Genomic DNA, 7635 nt, shown 5'->3' with positions numbered 1-7635 from the left:
TGAATTCAAACGGTCTATAATATTGGTGCATTTCTATAGTATTTTTTGTACGCACCCGTTCTACGGTCGACGCGTGCGCACCAAGGGAGAGCAGCTCGAACTAACCCCGGCAAGTTGACAGTTAACGTGGCAACGAAATATGCCCCGAGAGAGCGATCTATATACTCTTCTTTTATCTATGTTACGCTAACCCTCTGAAAATAAACGTAGTCAGACGCACTTATCTATAACATTGGCGAGAAGTTGTACTATGAACAGATTTGACATTTGCTATTTTGACATTTATGCGTTTAACATCTTTTTTTGAGATTATGATAGGGCAAATGGTTAGATACTCTTCTTTTATCTATGGTTAGATACGAAATAATTATCTTTCAAGTGTGCAGTTAAAACTAGTGGGGCGCATGGCATCGTGCCTTAAGGCAAATTGCTGGAACTTCCCGTATCAAAAATTATTATTTTTTTAAAAACGATTAACATTTTTGAAAAAATTTTACTTCGAAAAAATTAGAGTTTTGAGAAACTATATATTTGATAAAAAATTACTTTTTTTGAAAAAAAAAGTTCTTTATTTTGACATATTTTGGAAATTTTGAACGTTTTTTCAAAGCAATTGTACTGCTTGAACTGCATAGAGACGAATTGTCAAAACGCGTAAGCGCCGCGTGGTACGGAACCCATAGAAATATAAACAAAATTTATACTCATTGTTAAAATCTCTATAAAATATCTGATAATTTGATGTGCATATGTCTAATGAATTATACTTTAAACGCATAGCTCAATCAATTCTTTGGGCGCTAGATGAAAGTCTAGTGTTTCAAAGTCGATTGTAGTAAACGCTTGCGTTAGTATTCTATATACTCTGCACATTTTATTCAAATTGTGCGAATTTGAACATTCGCTTCATTGCGTTGTTTTAAGAAAATGAAAGATCAGCGAAAGCAGATTTTTCAATCTCACACACAATGAAATATTCATATTTCAATTTTGAAACGAGGTCTCGTATCTCGGACCGAAAAGCGAAAGCTTTACGGTGTACTAATTGTAACCATAATAAACATACTAGTTTCAGAATCGCCCGAGTTATCTTAAACGATTTCGAGGGAATCACGATTGAAACATGTATAAATATATATAAAATCACCCTGAACGGTGGATCACTTGGCTCGTGGGTCGATGAAGAACGCAGCTAATTGCGCGTCGACATGTGAACTGCAGGATACATGAACATTGACATTTCGAACGCACATTGCGGTCCTCGGATACTGTTCCCGGACCACCTCTGGCTGAGGGTCGTATAACATTACCAGACTGCCGCTTGCTTTAAACGGCTTGCCGGCGAATGATGGAGTTTCGCGTAAATGCGTGCTCTTAAATAATTCACTCAACGTGTGAGCCAGTCCATTTTGCAACATCGGACATTACCGTTCGTTGACGTTCTGTGGGATTACGGCGGGTTGTGTGTCCTAGAGATTTTATATTCTTGCGACCCTCCCGATAACCGGAAACCCGAACTCTTCGAAATGCGGTTTCGTTCCGGCAAATTTGGACGATTCAAAGGTTCCAAATGGCACTTTTTACTTTTTTCATTAGATCTCCGAAACCGCTTTACCTGCCTTCATAAAAATTTGATCAATTCTTCATCTTGTCAATACAAAGAAATTGTTTTTTATTTAAATTGTGGGTTGCTGATTAAAAAATCTACATATATTTCGTACTACGCCGGATTAGTTTTTTTTGCTCTTTTCATTTGCGCAGCACTGGCCATTTTGTATGTAAAATATATTTTATATATTTATCTAAAAGAAATTGAGAACGCTTTTCGACTGGAAGTACCAGTACAAGCATATCCAAAATTGAAAAAAACCGCTCGCGTCAGCACCGTAGAGATAGATTATTGCCGATTTCGAGAGAACAAACACAGAGAGCCAACATCAAAAAACCAAAAACTTTGTTCGCTCATGCTACGCCATAACACGATTCATTCTCATAAAATATGTACGCCGAGAATAACAAATCTTTAACATACACTTACGCGAGGCATGTTATGCTAACATGCAAGTGTGGTAACAGAGCGTAGCCATGTTAAAGCAGAATCGGTCCATTAGTCGGCTTCTCCTTTCCAAAAACTTGGCATCCTGGGGTTACCATAGCAGTCATGAGTGTCCTTCCCAAAGCCTCGTGTACAAGGTTGCCAGAGCAATGACATCTGTCCTTTCGAGCTTCAGGACCATAGATAAAGGAAGAGTATGTTCGGGACGGTAAACATAAATGTCAGATGGCACAACACCATCCCCCTTGGAAAGATTATAGTGCTAGGGTTCAGAACTATAATCTCAAATCAAATAAAAAATTATCGAAATTCACATTTGAAACCCAAAAAAAATATATAGAAATGGAAATAAATTATAACAAAATATAACTTAAAATTATGAAAATTACATCTAGATTTGTTGAACTTAATCTAAAACATTATTTCCTTAGCAATGGCAAAAATATAAACATTAACACAACTAATATATTACATATGGTTTTATCCTATTAATATGAACCTTTAATGATTTAGATCCACACAACAAAGTATAATTAACAGGTGAATCTCTTGATTGAATCTCGTATGGACCAATCCATGGCATAACTAATTTACGGGACTTTCCTTTAGAATTGGATTCATTCTTCAGGAGTACCAAATCTCCAACATTGAATTCAGCTTCTTTAGAAGACTTATAATTTTGTTTGGAAAGTTCTTTAGAAGAAATTAGATTTTGTCGGGCAACATCAACAGCAGATTTTATTCTAAGTTTTATTTCTTCAGCATAGTTATCGAAGGTATATAGAGGAGATTGTGGTTTAGGATGTGAAGATCTCCCATCTTCTGGGTTATATCCAAACATTAATCGGAAAGGACTGAATCCGGTAGAGGTATGCGGAGTGGTATTATATGTGAACATAGCATAGGGTAGCCAAATGTCCCAATCCGTTTGATCCATCTTAATAAAATTACGCAAATATTCAACTAGAGTCCGGTGAGACCTTTCAAGAGCCCCATTTGATTCTGGATGATACGCAGTAGTTTGGATTTTATCTATTTTTAAAATTTTACAAATGTTTTTGAAAAGTACACTTAAATTAGTTCCTTGGTCGGTAAGGATTTTAGAAGGGATACCATATTATCTCTTCTATAAAAGCTCTGGAAATAGTGTCTGCCTCCTGATTTTGTATAGGAATAGCCCTACTGAATTTTGTTAAAATGTCTTGAAAGGTTAGAATGTATTTGTTCTGATTGGATGTAATAGTTAATGGACCGACGATGTCCAGAGCACATTTTTCGAAAGGTTTCACAGGCGTATCTGTGATAACCATGGGATACCTTATTTTTTCTATAAAGCTTATTTTTCTGGCATATGTCACAAACTTTAATAAAATTTCGTAATTGTTTTCTTAATTCCGGCCAATTGTAATTTTGCAAAAAATTTTTATAAGTACGTTTATATGCTTGATGACCGCCTAAAGGTGTGTGATGATACTCATTGATAATTCTTAACTGATCTGAATGGGATAAAGGGTCTGAAGGCCGATTGAATATTGAAACATTGACATTAGTATTTTTAAAAATAAATCTGATCATAGATCGAATTTCGCCTTGCTCTAGTCTATCTTCTATTGATAGGCAAGGTAAGGCCAGATCTTTTAAATCTATTTCTAAACAATTCTCGTAATTTAACGAAACACTTAAATAAAATTTCATAAGTGGCTAAATCCGGTTGCCTTAATTTAGTTATTAAATAAAAAACATAATATTTATCATTAAACTTAATATATGCTACATCTCCTACTTCTCTACGTTGGGTAACTAAATCATTAATATGATTAAATTTTATCTTAAAATTATTGAAAAATGTATTATTACTATTAAAGTCCTTAGGTGAATCTATACAAAATGACGTGTTTTCTAAAAATAAAAAGTCTGATTTAAAATCCTTAACCCTAGTATTAATTATAATGTTGTTACTTAAACTATTCTTAAATTCATCATATGTATCTTCACCAGTCATATGAAAAATCCTACTTAGGGCATCCGCATTGATGTTGGCGGATCCCTTCTTATAAACTATCTCATAATCGAATTCCTCTAACTTTATACGCCAACGCATGAGTCTGGAGCCCGGTTCTTTTAAATTCATAACCCATATCAAGAGCCGATGATCGGTAACTATAAAGAATTTGACACCAAAAATATACGGCCGGAAATGACGCACAGCCCAAACAACAGCTAATAATTCTTTTTCCACAGTGGAATAATTTTCCTCTGCCTTATTTAATGTTCTGCTAGCAAACGCGACAGGCAAATCTTTACCAATGTCCCCTTGTGATAAAACCGCGCCAATTGCTTTGCCAGAGGCATCAGTCGTTACATTAAACGTCTGTTGGAAATTCGGGTATTGCAAAACTGGGGCACTAGTTACAAGACTCTTTAAGGTTTCAAAAGCCTGCTGTTGGGATGAGGACCATATGAATTTATTATATTTTTTCAAAAGCTCACTCAAAGGTCTCGAAATCTTAGAAAAGTTTTCGATAAACCTTCGATAATAGCCAGCTAGTCCAAGAAATGATTTTATATCTTTTGGCGATTTTGGAACAGGAAAATTGATTACCGCGTCGATTTTAGAGTTATCAGGTTTTATACCAGAAGGCGTTATTATATGCCCTAAATAATAAACCTCTTCGCAAAAGAAATTACATTTTTGAGGCTGCAACCGTAAATTGTTGCTACGCAGCCTTTCCAATACCTCACTAATTCTTTTAAAATGTTCCTCAAGAGTATTAGAGTAAATGACAATATCGTCTAAATATACAAAACATTTTATTCCTTGCAACCCAGACAACACGGAATTCATTAATCGTTGAAATGTTGCTGGGGAATTTTTTAACCCATATGGCATGCGTTTAAAATGAGAACATTGAGTTGAGAAAGCAGTTTTAGACTTATCATTCTCACTCATTGAAATTTGGTGAAAGCCCGAAGCCAAATCAAGGGTGGAAAAATATTTGGAGTTGCCTAATTGGTCAAGAATTTGTGAAATGTTTAGTAAGGGAAACAAATCTCCTATTGTAACCTCATTAAGTCTCCGAAAATCAACAACTAATCTCCATTTCAAATTACCTGAATCGGACTTCTTTGGAACCAAAAGTAAGGGCGCATTCCAAGGGCTAGTACTATGTTCTATTATGTCATTTTATAATAATTCGGATACTTGTTTATTGATTTCGCTCTTATGGCGATCTGGTAAAAGATAAAGCTTAACATTAATAGGAGAGATATGAATACTATGTTCGATAGAAGAAGAAAAGGAAAGTTTGTCACCTTCGACATAAAAAATATCACTAAAATTTGTACAGATTTCTTTAAGTAATTTACATTCAATATCATTTAAAACATCAGTTTTTAAAGCAAAAAAGATTTTGTATATTCTATCTGGATTATTATTAAAAGTAATTTGATTTATAAGTTTAGGGCTTTCAGAAATATCTAAAATATCTGGCAATGTATCTACTTTAAAAATGGGCAAGTCCTCTTCCTCTTCCTCTTCCTTATCATTAGAATTTACAATATTAATTACACAAACAAAATTTGACGGTGAAACTAGGGTACTATCAACAAAAACTCCTGCACATAATTCAGTTTTTTCAATTACTCCCACAGCATTGGTGTTGGTAGTAATTTGAACCACAGTTTCAGACCTTGAATTTAGTTTAATATTTGGTGGAGAATATCGTAAAGGCAAAATAATTGAGTCATTGAATTTGAGTATTGAATTGGAAATGTCGATACTTCCACGGTATCGGCGGCTGCCTGTCCCAGCGCCAATAGTAGGGCTTTTCCGGAGGTATCTGTTGTAGCCGGAGAGCAATGCTCTATATTATCTTGGTTGGACATCAAGCTAACAAAATCAGCAACCTGGCTTTTATATTTCGGCGATCTCCTTTGGCCTTTAATGGCTTCCAGAGATCGACCGGGTGTTACCGCGAGAAGGGCTTTGTTGATACGGGGGGGTTCCCTTAATCACTAGTGCCGCCTCTTCTTCAGCCATTAGTGCTTGCTCTTCTTCAGACCATCTGGCTTTCTTTGGCTCTATCAACGCCATTCTACTGTCATACCATTCTTTATGTTGCTTCTGCTCGTGCACTCCACGACCCACTGAGGTTTTAAAGGCTTTATTACATTGTGGGTAGCGGCAAAGATGATTCCATGTGTCAGTCGGTTGGGAAGGACCTGCGGGTCCACCCGAGTCTAAATTAGTCATCCTTATATAATAACCTGCCTTGCAATAAAAGTTTCAAAATAGCCAAACGACTCATACCAAAAATAATATTTGAAATTAAATTGAATTTCAAAAAGTATTTTTTATCCTTTGAAGCATATTTAATATTTGATATGTATATTATAAACTTGAAGAAAGCTAAAGTAATTTTCTATATTGTGGAAATATTATGAAAACATGCCTATATTCATAGCAGCATTAATGTCTATATTGAAACAAATTGCAAATGCTGGACCGACGATTAGATTGAAAAGTAAATAAACTCATTGAAATGAATTAAAAATCGTATTGACACTTATGAAAATTGCAAGATCATTAAAATTAAAAAAAAAACAGATTTTTTTTTTTAAAATGACAATTGCAAAACCACAATTTAAAAAATTTAAAATGTATTTTGAAACTTAATTGCAGGATCATTGAAAGTTATTAAAAGCCAATTTAAAATTGTAATATCGAATGATTAAGAGCCATATGAAAATTGTGCGAACCTAATTGAAATCAATTAAAAGTCATATGGAAACTCATGAAAATGGCAAAACCATAAATATAACAGATCAAGAGCCCTAATAACAATCATGAATATCGCAACATCCTAATTCATTAATTAAAGTCATTATAAAAAATGCAAAACCATAATTGAAATCGATCGAATTTATGCAAATTCCAAACTATTGAATTTAATTCAAAATTATGAAAACTGCAAGATCCTAATTGAAATCAATTAAGAATATGTGAAAATTGCGCTATTGAAATCAAATAATGAACAATGCAAAAATTGCAAATTAATCATTAATTGAATATTTTATTGCAAAACCATAATTGAAATTTATTAAAAACTAATGCAAATTATAAAAATTGCATGATTTTTGAAACTAATTAGTATATATGAACATGAAGAGATTTGCAATACTTATCCATTGAAAGGTAAAAACAAAAATTGCAAGATTCCAATTGAAATTAATTATAAACCTGAATAAGACATGAAAGTTGCAAGATTTTTGGAATTAGTTGAAAATCATGGAAACGGCAAGATGTTGGAATTGCAAAGTTCCAATTGTAGAAATCAACTAGAAACCATATTAAAATCTATGAAACCGCAAGATTATTAAAATTAATTAACCGAACATCATAAAAATTGCAAAATCCTAATTGAAATCAAGTAAAAACCATATAACAATTGCAAATTAATCTTTAAAAATTTGATGAATTTTTTTAGAGGCATGAAACAATATTTTATTTAAAATATATTTAAAAACTTATAAGTGCAAAATAATTGAAATTAAAAAAAATTAAATGAAAATTGCAAAAT

At 33.5% G+C, this 7635-nt stretch overlaps 1 non-coding gene across 1 annotated transcript; it reads left to right on the top strand.

Annotated features, from left to right (window-relative positions):
• The first annotated feature begins 1144 nt into the window (after positions 1-1144).
• Positions 1145-1299, top strand: LOC113364339. Its single transcript, XR_003366044.1, has one exon. It is a non-coding gene; the product is annotated as a 5.8S ribosomal RNA (ribosomal RNA).
• The last annotated feature ends 6336 nt before the right edge of the window (positions 1300-7635 follow it).

This window comes from Ctenocephalides felis, unplaced genomic scaffold, assembly GCF_003426905.1.
Source record: "Ctenocephalides felis isolate EL2017-DRISC unplaced genomic scaffold, ASM342690v1 CF-g0.4_SCAFFOLD_00845, whole genome shotgun sequence".
Classification (NCBI taxonomy): domain Eukaryota; kingdom Metazoa; phylum Arthropoda; class Insecta; order Siphonaptera; family Pulicidae; genus Ctenocephalides; species Ctenocephalides felis.
The sequence above is the reverse complement of the archived record's forward strand: the minus strand, read 5'-3'. Positions and strand labels throughout refer to the sequence as shown.